The sequence below is a fragment of the Arvicola amphibius genome, chromosome 13, assembly GCF_903992535.2.
Source record: "Arvicola amphibius chromosome 13, mArvAmp1.2, whole genome shotgun sequence".
NCBI classification, from domain to species: Eukaryota; Metazoa; Chordata; class Mammalia; order Rodentia; family Cricetidae; genus Arvicola; species Arvicola amphibius.
This window is the reverse complement of record NC_052059.1, coordinates 125,857-141,251: the sequence shown is the minus strand read 5'-3', so window position 1 is coordinate 141,251 and position 15,395 is coordinate 125,857. Positions and strand designations below refer to the sequence as shown.

At 38.5% G+C, this 15,395-nt stretch overlaps 1 pseudogene; it reads left to right on the top strand.

Annotated features, from left to right (window-relative positions):
- The first annotated feature begins 8,895 nt into the window (after positions 1-8,895).
- LOC119800203 lies at positions 8,896-9,983 on the top strand (annotated as a pseudogene).
- The last annotated feature ends 5,412 nt before the right edge of the window (positions 9,984-15,395 follow it).

The following is a 15,395-nucleotide window of genomic DNA, read 5'->3' as shown; positions in this document are numbered from 1 at the left end:
TTTGAATTTTTTGACTGTGAAGGAGTTAAGTACAGAAAAACATTTCATTGTATGGGCTGCTAAGCTAAACCAGCATGTATATTATAAAGGTATCATGACTTCCAAATTTGGGACTAAGGATTTGTTGCTTTGGAAAAGAGGTTCCTCTTTTTTCTCCAAAAAAGATGAGAAGCTGTGGATTTATTCTAGGTTAATATGGTTTGATGGACTTAAACCCCCTGAAAGGTTGCTGTAAACACACCCACAAAGGAAATACTTTGCCCAATAAACAGCAGGAAGCAGTTTGGAAAGAAATAACTATGCCCATATTCCCAAATATTGTGTATAAATGCTTCTTTATATTTAAAGTGGGATATGCCCTAGAGGTTTGCATGGGTATGGATCTTAGTTTATTGATACAAATTTAAGGTCCATTTTGTTATATGTATATGTATTTCTGATCTTGATTAAGGTATTCTGTTTGTGTAGCTCAACTAAAAATATAATATATAATTAAAAATATAAGTTAATAGATAATCCTCTATAATAGTCAAGTTTGTAGTCATGTTAGTTAGATTTTCTAGATGTATATAGATATATTCAATTAGATAGATATTCTTCAAATCTTTCAGAGACCATCAGAATATGGCATTTAAATTTTTTAAAAATTTAGGACTTTTCATGACAGTGAGATACATCTGCTCCTGGCAGCACCAACCTACCTCAAGAGAATGATTGGCATTGAAGAGGCCCCTTATGGAATTTGTTAGATGAACTGGACATGCAGAAACATCAGAGAAATGACTGCTGAACGTGTCTAAAGGTAAGATGATCCTTTGGGGTTCCTGCTTCATGAATGAGTCTGGGAGACATTGTGCAAGGTACAGAAGAAAGTGACTGAAAAACTGCCAATATAGACAGAACTGTCTTTGAAATTTTCTGTTTCATGAAAAAGTCTTCTGTATAATATGGGCCTGTAGGCTGAAGATGGATGTGCCAATGGTACAGAATAACTTTGGGTGACTTGACAGGCATCAAGATGTCTCTGTCAATTCTAGAGTTTTAGAAGTTCCTTGCAATATATTCCCTGTTTACTTAGGTAATATCATATCCTTCTGGAGTCTTTGATAGAGTTGAAGAATTTATAGTTGTAGTTATAATTTTCCCTAGTTATGATAAAAGATAAAGTAGATATAAATATTGTAACTGTAATTCTTGTTAGATACTTGCCATATGTAATTTTACTATGTTACAGCCTTCCTTTTTGTTTAAACAGAAAAGAGGAAATGGTGTGGGAGGTCCATATGTCTGTGTGTTGCTTTTCTTAGTTCATGAATAAAGAAACTTCCTTGGACTGTTGATAGGGCACAACTTAGGTAGGTGGGAAGATGGAACTGAATGCTAGAAGAAAGAAGGGTGGAATCAGAAAGATGCCATGGATCCGCCACCAGAGGTAGACATGTTTTGTCAGTAAGCCACTAACACATGACAATACACAGATTAATAGATATGGGTTAAATTAAGATGTAAGACTTAGCCAATAAGAAGCTGGAGCTAATGGGCCAAGCGGTGTTTTAATTAAGACAGTTTCTGTGTGGTTATTTCTGGGCTAAGCTAGCCAGGCAGCCTGGATGAACAAGCGGGCTCTCCTCCTACAGTATTCTTATTCTAATCAAATGTCACTCTGTGGCTTGGGGGTTAAGTTTCATAATATCTGCAAAAAGTTCAGAAAATTCTACAAACATCTACATACAAATAAAGCAAATGTCATAAAATAGCAATGGTTGGTCTCTCTTTTTTTACAAACAGTTGTATATTTTATTATTTTTCTTATTCATGTTTAAATTTTTGCTAAAACAAAGAATAAAAGTGCAAGCACAAAAGTTCGCAAAACTTGCTTGAGTTATGCATGCACATATAAATGTGCTCACTCATAAATGAAAGCCTATTAACTGCATTGTGTTTGTCTATTAGCCCATTTAATGGTTCATGATTTAGGATACACTTACTAGGAAACAGCTAGTCTAAATGAAAACAGCACAGATGGTGGAGTCATTCAAATGTGGAAGCAAATTCTGACTCAGTCCCTCAGGCAGCTAATTGACTCTTGAGAGAGGTTCTACTAAAAGCAATGGTAATGTTGTCCTTTCAGCATTAGAGGTGCTATTCATTCTACCATGATTCGTGCCTTGTTATTTTAATTATTACCACTAGATGGGCATATTCTAGAGCTACTTTTACAAAGTTGTTAACTTCACATGCTGTTTCTCAGACTGTTCAGTAAAGGAGATACACAAAAGATGGTATTTGGTGATATGCCTTAGAACAAATAAACTATTATAGGTGTATATACACATTGTTATATATCCATATATAGATGAAGACAAGATTTTATCACTTTGTTCTCTGTACTGTTCCAATCTAAGGAAACATAAGTTGAACATATTGCTAAATCAAAAGTGGAACGAGGCCATTTATAAGGAGAGAACAAAATATATTTATGATTGAAATGAGTCATCTTTTTCTTTCCTCAAGGTTTCTAAATGACATTTGTGTATAGGAAACATTACCAGAGATACAGATTATTGTTTTACACCAAGATTCAATCCAAGATCTCTGGTCCCTTGGGGGCTGACCAAACAATGTGATACATCTTTAATTTACTCACAGCCCTGCTGCTAAATGTTTCTCTTTTCTTCCTCCTGTATATTTGCATTTTATTCATGAGAGACAATTGTTTGTTCTAAGGTATTATGTTTAACTCTGTAGATTCTGAATCTACCTTGTTTATGTTTAAATTCTCTCATTTAAAGAGCCAAGGTTTGCAGATCGGTGAGAAAGTGTTTGCCACCACCTCTCCCCCTCCCCACATGTGTATGTGTTTAGATAGATATATGAATTATTGATAAATAGACAAATAGATAACATGAATGAACAAATGAATGACTGGTTTGTTTTTTTACTAAGTTTGGGAATTTGTTATCTGCTGGGGTAAGATTCAGAGCTTTGATCATGCTAAGCCAGTATTCAACTACTAAACTTCATTACCAGTAAGTACACATCTTTTAGGGTATTAGGAGAGGAAATAAGCAAAACTTTGGAATAGCAGAAAGCATCAGAGCCAGAACCATGAATGCAATTTCTTGCACAGTTTTATGTGTACATTTAAAGTTAGACCCCAGTCCCATTCTTTTCTACATTGGGAGCACAAAAAGTCTACTACTTCTTAGTGAAGGATTGCTTAAAATTTGTGTAGATGAGCAATGGAAAAAAAACTTCTTAATTTATGCCCAATATCTCAGTATTGGCCTATAAATTGGTATGCAGATAATAAAGGAAGCTTTTGTAGGCCTGATCATATGTTACAACAAAGAAAGAGCAAAGGTTTGCTCTTTGTTCTCTTAACATCACATTATAATAGATACTTTTTCAAAAATAATTGCTTTTGATTAGCCTCATCAAAACAAGGTGAGTACTCAGTAATTAATATGACAATGCTTTAAAGAAATTAAATATGACTCTGTGTTTATAAAAGTATTTTGATGACATAGATATTCATCTTTTCATTACATTTTAATGCATGATTTCATGGGTTCTACATTACTATTTCCAGCTTGAGAATTAAAAGTGAATGAGGTGAAATTATTACATGGAAAAGTTAGTTCAAGTTACATCAAATTCCTATGTGTGTTTGTTGAAATTACAGTTAAAGAAGTGAAGAAGAAACAGGGCTCCAACTAAGTCAGAAATAGTTTAGTCCTGGTAAAAGTTATTGTGTAAATAGAAGTAATATTTAAATTTTAAAAACACTGAAATGCTAACATAATTATATTACTATAACACTATGAGCTGAGGTGGTCATATTAATTCTAACTTGAATTATATATAATTCAATGTCTTCTCTGATGTACATGGATTGATTTCTTTTACTGTTTACTCATTCCTTATTTTTTCTTTAGTTAATAGGAGTATTGGACTGTACATATTATGTGAGTACTCGACACAGTGTGATGCTATGAGTAGTGCACAAAGTCAAGGTCTCTGCCTCAGTGAAACGTAAAGGAAGGAATTCAGCACTTCCATAATTAATACAGGGTAATCGTGATAACCCAGCAATGGAAACAGATAGCATAAGTGAATCACTTACAATAAATACATAATTTTATGGAATTAAGGAAGAGCTCCCTGTGAAATAAATCTTGAAGATAAATAAGAGCTATCTAGGAAGAAAAGTGAAAGTAAATACATTGTTCAATGCACTAAAGAAGGAAAATTACTCAAAGGGGATGATCAAACCACACATATCTGTGTACAAATCCACCACACATTCAGGCAATCCATCAGAACACAAAATATTATTTTAAGCCACCTTAGATATTTCCTTGACTTGTGTAGACATTTAATTGTAAACAAATATCTGTCCCATTAATTCTATCTGTCCCAGATGGAGACTATTAAACATTCTCCATTTGATTCAATTAAAAAACAAATGAAATAAAATCTTAAGGACTTTAAAATCTTAGGATTTTTGTAGACTTCATGGTTTCTAGCTGGGGTCATGGTCACCTTTGTCCTCTGGCAGTGTGCGTAGTACCTTCCAGTACTATGAACATTAGTTGGTGGGGTGAAGGCTCCATTTACATTTTATATACACAACAGGCAGTTTTTACTGTGTTATAATGTAAGGACCAGATAGCAGTAATTCAAAAAGAAAAATAAATTGTTTGCAGAAGAGTTGCAAATACAGAAAATTCTAATATGCTTGTCACGCAGCTTCCTCTACCAGCATCTGAAATAACCAAGATGTTAATACACAGTACATTAGCTGAGTCTTAAGGATTTTATTTATAACAGTATTTTTTGATGATACAGATATTCATCTTTTCATTACATTTTAATTCATGATCTCATGGGTTCTATATTACTATTTCCAGCTTGATAATTAAAAGTGGATGAGGTGAAATTATTACATGGAAAAGTTAGTTCAAGTTACATCAGATTCCTACATGTACAAGAGTATTTGTAGTGGGACAACTTTACTCAAGTTGATTTAACTTCCATTTCTTGTTTCTGATAGTATTGCTTCAGTAGCACTATGTATCTTTTTAAAGTATTTATAAATGTATTACCTGCATGTCTGTCTGTTTACCACATGTGTACTTGGTGCCAGAAGAGGTCAGAAGAATATTTTAGAAGCCCTAGGTTTAGAGTTACAAATGACTGTGAGCTGCCATGTGTGCTAGAAAATGAAGCTGGGTCCTCTGGAGAAGCCAGTGGTCTCAAACACTGAGCTTCTTCACAGCAGCATTCACTTTTTTATGAGTTGTCAACAAATATCCTCTGCAAGAGAAATCTACTAAATATTTTAAGTATTTTTATTTTTAATTTTTTTTTAGATTTGTTGTTGTTTTTTATATTTCAGTGTTTTGCAGGTGTATTAGTTAGTCATCTATTCCTGTGATAAGACACCACAACCAAAGTGTGTCTTATAAGAGAAAATATTTTGGGAGCTCATGGTTCTAGACAGAGTGGAGAGAATTAACTGAGAATTACTTGGAGTTTTAAAACCTCAAATCCCCCCCACAGCCGCCTGTGTGTCTGAGGTGGCCTTGGAATACCAGGTATCCCTGTTTCAGTACTGAAGAGTTTCATCCAGGTGGGTGAGTATGTGCTGTCCCAGGGAAGATTGTCCCGGAAGAGAGCACAGCCCCCCACCCCAGCTCCTGCTGCAGGATTTCTCTGTTCCACTTGACCCGACCCTGCCCTGCCCCCACATCCACCTGTGTGTCTGAGGTGGCCTTGGAATACCAGGTATCCCAGTGCTCCTGCACTGGGGAAATCCACCCAGAGAGTCAGTCACAGCAGACTTGACCAAGACACCAAGACTCTCCTGGCTCCATTTGAAGGAAGACATGGGCAGGCGCCAATGCAAGAATTCCTCCAACAACCTGAAAAGCAACATGACATCACCAGAAACAAGGGGTCATGAATCAAGAATTGAACACCCTACTCCAGAAGAAATAGAAGAAATCAACTTTAAATGAAACATTATGAAAATATTAGAGGACCTTAAACAGGAGGTGAAAAACTGCCATAAAGAAATAGAGTTGACAAACAAAAAGATTGAGGAAATGGATAAATCTCTCAAAGATACCCAAGAAAAACAAGAAAAAGCAATCAAACAGGTTAGAGAAACAGTTCAAGACTTGAAAAATGAAATGGAGGTATTGAAGAAAACACAAACCGAGGGAAGGCTGGATATGGAAAATTTGAGTAAATGAACAGGAACTGCAGAGACAAGTATTCCCAACAGAATACAAGAGATAGAAGAAAGAATCTCAGACACTGAAGATACTACAGAGTGAAGGGGCGTGGTTGATCAGCAGTTATGATTAACCAGACTAGCTCTAATATATACTATTCAGCTTTAATAAAGGAAAGAAAAGGGAACATACAAATTCAAGGTTCCAGCGAGGAGCACAGGAAAACAAAGAGAAGGCTGACCGCATGCCCGCAAGATTTTATAAGTAAATATCAGCCTAAGGGAGACATGCCTTACAAACAAGATGATTGGCTGGGCTTCCCCTTCAACAGAGGAAATAAGCTCACTGATTAAAGAACAAAACAAATCCAATAACTTCTTAACACAAAACATCCAGGAAATCTGGAATACTGTGAAAAGACCAAACCTAAGAATAATAGGAGTAGAAGAAGGAGAAGAGTTACAACTCAAAGACCCAGAAAATATATTCAACAAAATTATAGAAGAAAACTTTCCCAACCTAAAGAAGGATATTCCTATAAAGGTACAAGAAGCATACAGAACACCAAATAGACTGGATCAAAAAAAAAATCCCCTCGCCATATAATAATCAAAACACAAAACATACAGAATAAAGAACAGATATTAAGAACTGCAAGGAAAAAAGGTCAAGTAACATATAAAGGGAAACCTATCAGATTCACACCTGACTTCTCAATGGGAACCATGAAAGTCAGAAGGTCTTGGATAGATTTACTGCAGACACTAAGAGACCATGGATGCAAGCCCAGACTACTATATCCAGCAAAGCTTGCATTCACCATCGATGGAGAAAACAAGATATTCCAGAACAAAAAACAGATTTAAACAATATGTTGCCACAAACACAGCTTTACAGAAAATACTAGAAGGAAAATCACAAACCAAGGAAGCCAACAACACCCATAATAACACAAACATCTGACAATCCTCCACCAGCACAACTCTAAAAAAGGGAAACACATAAACTCTACCACCAGAAAAAATAACCGGAGTTAACAACCACTGGTCTTTAATATCTCTTAATATCAATGGACTCAATTAACCTATAAAAAGGCACAGGCTAAGAGAATGGATACGAAATCAGGACCCAACATTCTGCTGCTTACAAGAAACACACCTCAAACTTAAAGACAGACACTACCTCAGAATAAAGGGTTGGGAAAAGGGTTTCCAATCAAATGGACCAAAGAAACAAGCAGATGTGACGATACTAATAGCTAACAAAATTGATTTCAAACTAAAATCAATCAGAAGAGATGGAGATGGACACTTTATACTCATAACAGGAACAATTAATCATGAGGAAGTCTATATCCTGAATATCTATGCCCCTAATATAAAAGCACCCACTTATGTAAAAGAAACATTACTAGAACTCAAATCATACATCAAACCCCACACTCTAATAGTAGGAGATTTCAACACTCCACTCTCACAAATGGATAGGTCAACCAGACAGAAACACAGCAGAGAAATAAGAGAACTATCAGATGTAATGAACCAAATGGTCCTAACAGACATCTATAGAACATTCCACCCAAACAGAAAAGAATATACCTTCTTCTCAGCATTGCATGGAACCTTCTCAAAAATAGATCACATAATTGGTAACAAAGCAAACATCCATACATACAAAGAAATTGTAGTAGCCACCTGTGTACCATCAGATCACCATGGAATAAAGCTAGAATTCAACAACAATTCTAACCCCAGAAAGCCTACAAACTCATGGAAACTGAACAGTCAACTACTGAAGCACCCCTGGGTCAAGGAAGAAATAAAGAAATTAAAGTTTTCCTTGAATTCAATGAAAACAAAGACACATCATACCCAAACCTATGGACACTATGAAAGCAGTGATAAGAGGAAAGTTCATAGCACTAAGTGCCCACATAAAGAAAATGGAGAAAGCACACATTAGAGACTTAACAACACAGCTGAAAGCTCTAGAAAAAAAAAGAAGCAGATTCACCCAGGAGGAGTAGAAGACTGGAAATAATCAAACTGAGTGCTGAAATAAACAAAATAAAAACACAGAAAACAATCCAAAGAATCAATGAAACAAAAAGCTGGTTCATGGAGAAAATCAACAAGATTGACAAACTCCTAGCCAAACTAATCAAAAGGCAGAGAGAGATCACACAAATTAATAAGATCAGAAATGAAAAGGGGGACATAACCACAGACACAGAGGAAATTCAGAGAATCATTAGATCTTACTAGAAAAGCCTGTACACCAGAAAATTGAAAAATGTGAAAGAAATGGTCACTGTTTTAGATAAGTACAATATACCAAAATTAAATCAAGATCAGGTGAAGTTTAAATAGACCTATAAGCCGTGAGGAATTAGAAGCTGTCATCAGAAACCTCCCTACCAAAAAAAGCCCTGAACCAGATGGTTTCAATGCAGAATTCTAGCAGAACTTCCAAGGGGAGCTAATACCTATACTCCTTAATGTGTTTCACAAAATAGAAACTGATGAGTCATTGCCAAACTCCTATTATGAATCTACAGTCACCTTGATACCAAAACCACACAAAGACTTAACCAAGAAAGAAAATTACAGACCGATATTGAACTCGAGTTAGAAGAGGCGAGTCCGGTCTCAAAATGGAGGGCCATGATCCAAAGGATTCAGAACAGTTGAGGAAACTGCTTATTGGTGGTCTGAGCTTTGAAACCACAGATGATAGCTTAAGAGAACATTTTGAGAAATGGGGCACACTTACAGACTGTGTGGTAATGAGAGATCCCCAAACAAAACGTTCCAGGGGCTTTGGTTTTGTGACCTACTCTTGTGTTGAAGAGGTGGATGCTGCAATGTGTGCTCGGCCACACAAAGTTGATGGGCGTGTGGTGGAACCAAAGAGAGCTGTTTCTAGAGAGGATTCTGTAAAGCCTGGTGCCCATTTAACAGTGAAGAAAATCTTTGTTGGTGGTATTAAAGAGGATACAGAAGAGTATAACCTGAGAGACTACTTTGAATAGTATGGCAAGATTGAAACCATAGAAGTTATGGAAGACAGGCAGAGTGGGAAAAAGAGAGGATTTGCTTTTGTGACTTTTGATGACCATGACACAGTTGATAAAATTGTTGTTCAGAAATACCACACTATTAATGGGCATAATTGTGAAGTGAAAAAGGCCCTTTCTAAACAAGAGATGCAGTCTGCTGGATCACAGAGAGGCCGTGGAGGTGGATCTGGCAATTTTATGGGTCGTGGAGGAAACTTTGGAGGTGGTGGAGGTAATTTTGGTCGTGGTGGAAACTTTGGTGGAAGAGGAGGCTATGGTGGTGGAGGTGGTGGCAGCAGAGGTAGTTATGGAGGTGGTGATGGTGGATATAATGGATTTGGAGGGGATGGTGGCAACTACGGTGGTGGTCCTGGCTACAGCAGTAGAGGAGGCTATGGTGGTGGTGGACCAGGCTATGGAAACCAGGGTGGTGGATATGGTGGGGGGGGGGGGGAGGATATGACGGTTACAATGAAGGAGGAAATTTTGGTGGAGGTAACTATGGGGGTGGGAACTATAATGACTTTGGAAATTATAGTGGACAACAGCAATCAAATTATGGACCCATGAAAGGGGGCAGTTTTGGTGGAAGAAGCTCAGGCAGTCCCTATGGTGGTGGCTATGGATCAGGTGGTGGAAGTGGTGGATATAGTAGCAGAAGGTTTTAAAAAAACAGCAGAAAAGGGCTACAGTTCTTAGCAGGAGAGAGAGCGAGGAGTTGTCAGGAAAGCTGCAGGTTACTTTGAGACAGTCATCCTAAATGCATTAGAGGAACTGTAAAAATCTGCCACAGAAGGAGCGATGACCCATAGTCAGAAAAGTTACCGCAGCTTAAACAGGAGGCCCTTCTTGTTCAGGACTGTCAGAGCCACAGTTTGCAAAAAGTGCAGCTATTGATTAATGCAATGTAGTGTCAATTAGATGTTCATTCCTGAGGTCTTTTATCTGTTGTAGCTTTGTCTTTCTTTTTCTTTTCATTACATCAGGTATATTGCCCTGTAAATTGTGGTAGTGGTACCAGGAATAAAAAATTAAGGAATTTTTAACTTTTCAAAAAAAAAAAAGAAAAAGAAAATTACAGACCAATCTCACTCATGAACATCGATGCAAAAATTCTTTTTTTCTCTCTCTCTCATGGTTTATTTTTTTTATATTTAAAAATTTCCATCACCTCCTCCTCCCCCTTCCCTCCCCTCCTTCTCCCCCTTCCCTCCCCTCCCCTCCACCCATACCTCCCCTCCCTCCCTCTCAAGGCCAAGGAGCCATCAGGGTTCCCCACTCTATGCTAAGACCAAGGTCCTCCCAACTCCCCCCAGGTCCAGGAAGGTGATCGACCAAGCTGAGAAGGCTCCCACAGAGCCCATCCATGCAGAAGAATCAGAGCCCAGCGCCATTGTCCTTTGCTCTTCAGTCAGCCCCCGCTGTTGGCCACATTCAGAGAGACGGGTTTGGTCGCATGATCCATCAGTCCCATTCCAACTGGAGTTGGTGATCTCCCGTTACTTCTGTCCCACCGTCTCCATGAGTGAACGCACCCCTCACGTTCCTGACGTTCTCCCTCATGTTCTCGCTCCTTCTGCTCCTCATCAGGACCTTGGGAGCTCAGTCCAGTGCTCCAATGTGGGGCTCAGTCACCTTCCCCATCCGTCGCCAGCTGGAGGTTCCCTCACGGTCCTGACTTTCTTTCTCATGTTCTCTCTCCTTCTGCTCCTCATCAGGACCTTGGGAGCTCAGTCCGGTGCTCCAATGTGGGGCTCTGTCATTTTCTTCATCTATCATCAGGTGGAGGTTCTATGGTGATATGCAAGAAATTCATCAGTATGGCTATAGGAACTGGTGATGCAAAAATTCTTAATAAAATACTGGCAAACCGAATCCAAGAACACATCCAAAAAATTATACATTATGATCAAGTAGGCTTCATTCCAGAGAGGCAGGGCTGGTTCAACATACAAGAATCTATCAATGTAATCCATCATATAAATAAACTGAAGGAAAAAACCATATGATCATTTCATTAGATGCTGAAAAAATATTTGACAAAATTCAACACCCCTTTATGATAAAGGTCTTGGAGAGATTAGGGATACAAGGTTCATTCCTAAATATAATAAAGCAATATACAGCAAGCTGGCAGCTAACGTTAAATTAAATGGAGAGAAACACAAAGCCATCCACTAAAATCAGGAACAAGACAAGGCTGTCCACTCTCTCCATACCTCTTCAATATAGTACTTGAAGTTCTAGCAATAGCAGTAAGACAGCATAAGGAGATTAAGGGGATTCAAATTGGAAAGGAAGAAGTCAAACTTTCGTTATTTGCAGATGACATGATAGTATACATAAGCGACCCCAAAAACTCTACCAAAGAACTCCTACAGCTGATAAACACCTTTATCAGTGTGGCAGGATACAAGATCAACTCCAAAAAATCAGTTTCCCTCCTATACACAAAGGATAAAGAAGCAGAGAGGGAAATCAGAGAAACATCACCTTTCACAATAGCCACAAATAGTATAAAGTATCTTGGGGTAACTCTAACCAAGGAAGTGAAAGGTCTATTTGACAAGAACTTTAAATCTTTGAAGAAAGAAATTGAAGAGGATACCAGAAAATGGAAGGATCTCTCTTGCTCTTGGATTGGGAGGGTCAATATAGTAAAAATGGCAATTCTACCAAAACCAATCTATAGATTCAATGCAATCCCCTTAAAGATCCTATCAAAATTCTTCACAGATCTTGAGAGGACAATAATCAACTTTATATGGATGAACAAGAAACCCAGGATAGCCAAAACAATCTTATCCAATAAAGGAACTTCTGGAGGCATTACCATCCCTGACTTCAAACTCTATTACAGAGCTACAGTATTGAAAACAGCTTGGTATTGGCATAAAAATAGAGAAGTCGACCAATGGAATCGAATAGAAGACCCAGATCTTAACCCACAAATCTATGAACACCTGATTTTTGATAAAGGAGCTAAAAGCACACAATGGAAGAAAGAAAGCATCTTCAACAAATGGTGCTGGCATAACTGGATGTCAACCTGTAGAAGAATGAAAGTAGATCCGTGTGTATCACCATGCACAAAACTCAAGTCCAAATGGATTAAAGACCTCAATATCAATCTGAACACACTGAACCTGTTAGAGGAGAAAGTGGGAAGTACTCTACAACATTTGGGCACGGGAGACCACTTCCTACGTATAGCCCCAGCAGCACAGACATTAAGGGCAACATTGAATAAATGGGACCTCCTGAAGCTGAGCAGCTTCTGTAAAGCAAAGGACACTGTCACTAAGACAAAAAGGCAGCCTACTGACTGGGAAAAGATCTTCACCAACCCCGCAACAGACAAAGGCCTGATCTCCAAAATATATAAGGAACTCAAGAGACTAGACTTTAAAATGCTAATTAACCCAATTAAAAAATGGGGCACTGAACTGAACAGAGAATTCTCAACAGAAGACGTCCGAATGGCCAAAAGACACTTAAGGTCATGCTCAACCTCCTTAGCAATGAGGGAAATGCAAATCAAAACAACGCTGAGATACCATCTTACACCTGTCAGAATGGCTAAAATCAAGAAACTAGATTTTAAAATGCTAATTAACCCAATTAAAAAATGGGGCATTGAACTGAACAGAGAATTCTCAACAGAAGAAGTTTGAATGGCCCAAAAACACTTAAGGTCATGCTCAACCTCCTTAGCGATTAGGGAAATGCAAATCAAAACAACTCTAAGATACCATTTTACACCCCTCAGAATGGCTAAAATCAAAAACACCAATGATACCCTATGCTGGAGAGGATGTGGAGTAAGGGGAACACTCACCCATTGTTGGTGGAATGCGAACTAGTGCAACCACTTTGGAAATCAGTGTGGCGGTTTCTCAGGAAACTGGGAGTCAACCTACTTCAGGACCCAGCAATTCCACTCTTGGGAATATACCCAAGAGATGCCCAATCATACTACAAAAGCATTTGTTCAACCATGTTCAAAGCAGCACTATTTGTAATAGTCAGAATCTGGAAACAACTTAGGTGCCCCTCAATAGAAGAATGGATAAAGAAGGTGTGGCACATATACACTTTAGAATTCTACTCGGCGGTAAAAAAACAATGACATCTTGAATTTTGCATGCAAATGGATGGAAATAGAAAACACTTTACTGAGTGAGGTAACCCAGACCCAAAAAAGAGGAATATGGTATGTACTCACTCATAAGTGGATTCTAGCCATAAATAAAGGACATAGAGCCTATAATTCGTGATTCTAGAGAAGCTAAATAAGAAGGTGAACCCAAAGAAAAACATTGTTATCATCCTGCGTATTGGAAATAGACAAAATTGCCAGGCAGGGTTTGGGAGCACCGGGGTGGGGGTGAGGTGGGGATAAGGGGAGATGCGGGGAGAGAAGGGAGAAGGAGGGGATGGGGAGAGCTTGAGGGAATGGGATGGTTGGGATGGAGGAGGGGTGATTGGGGGAGCAGGGAAGTATATATCTTAATTACGGGAGCCATTTTAGGGTTGGGAAGAGTCTGGACTCTAGACGGGTTCCCAGGTATCCAAGGAGATGTCCCCAGCTTGTTTATTAGGCAGCAGAGGAAAAGGTGCCTGAACTGGCCTTGTCCTATAGCCACACTGATGATTATCTTGCATATTACCATAGAACCTTCATCTGGTGATGGATGGAGATAAAGACAGAGACCCACATTGGAGCACTGAACTGAGCTCCCAAGGTCCTGATGAGGAGCAGAAGGAGGGAGAATGTGAGCAAGAAAGTCAGGACCGTGAGGGGTACATTCACCCACTGAGACGGTGGGACAGGTCTAATGGGAGATCACCAAGGCCAGTTGGAATGGGACTGATGGAACATGTGATCAAACAGGACTCTCTGAATGTGGCTGATGGTAAAGGCTGACTGAGAAGCCAAGGACAATGGTGGTGGGCTTTGATTCTACAGCATGAACGGGCTCTGTGTGAGCCTTGTCAGTTTGGATGCTCACCTTCCTGGACCTGGGGGGAGTTGGGAGGGCCTTGGACTTCCCATAGTGTAGGGAACCCTGACTGCTCTTTGGCCTGGAGAGGGAGGAAGTGGGGTATGGGTAGAGGGGAGGGGAGAGAAGTGGGAGGAGGGGAGGAGATGGAAATTTTTAATAAAAATAAAATAATAAACCTCAAATCCCACCCTCAGTAACACTAGTCCCCCCAAAAGTCCATACCTCTTAATCCTTCTCAAATACTTCTGCCAACAGATTCTATAAGACCACTCTCATTCAAACTACCAGAACCTGCATACGTGTATATACACTATACACAAGTTCAGAAGAGGGTGTCAGATCCCTCAAACTGGAGCTCTGGATTGTTGTCAACCATCCTGTATGCTCTGGGAACTAAATTTGTGTCCTCTAGGGCAGCATGTGTCACCTATAGAGCCCTTGAGTGTTTGTTAAAACTTATTTTAGTTTTATTTATATGTATGTGTGAATGTCTATATAAGAGAGTGCACATGAGTACAGGCACTCAAAGAAGCCAGAAGAGTGGTGTCACATCCCATGGAGCTGTAGTTTCAGATGGTTATGAACTGACCACTATAGGTTTTGCTGATGAAAATTGATTCCTCTGAAAGGACAAGCACTCAACTGCTGAGCCACCTCTCCATCCCCAATATTGGAAATTTTAAAGGCAATGTGTAATCTGCTTTAAAATCAATAAAGAGTAACAAAAATAGTTTTATTTTTAAGATAAACCTAGAGCATGAACTAGATTTGATTAGACTGATGGATTGCCTAGCCTGACTTTGACCTTTAAATGTTTATGGTACAATGTCTACTTGGTTACTTGTGGAAGTGTCATCTTTACATATACATGATTTAGTAATTTTCTATTTAATATAAAACTTATTAATATGTCTTTATAAAAGACTGTGATATATCAGAAAGTTTTCTTGTCTGTTCTCCTTTTTGAGTTAACAAAGATTATCCAAGCAAAATCCTAGAATTCTGGGGAAGCACATTGTAAATCATTGTACTTTTGACAGTATTTTCTTGAAATTTTGGAAAACCACAATTATATTTGAAGTTGACTGT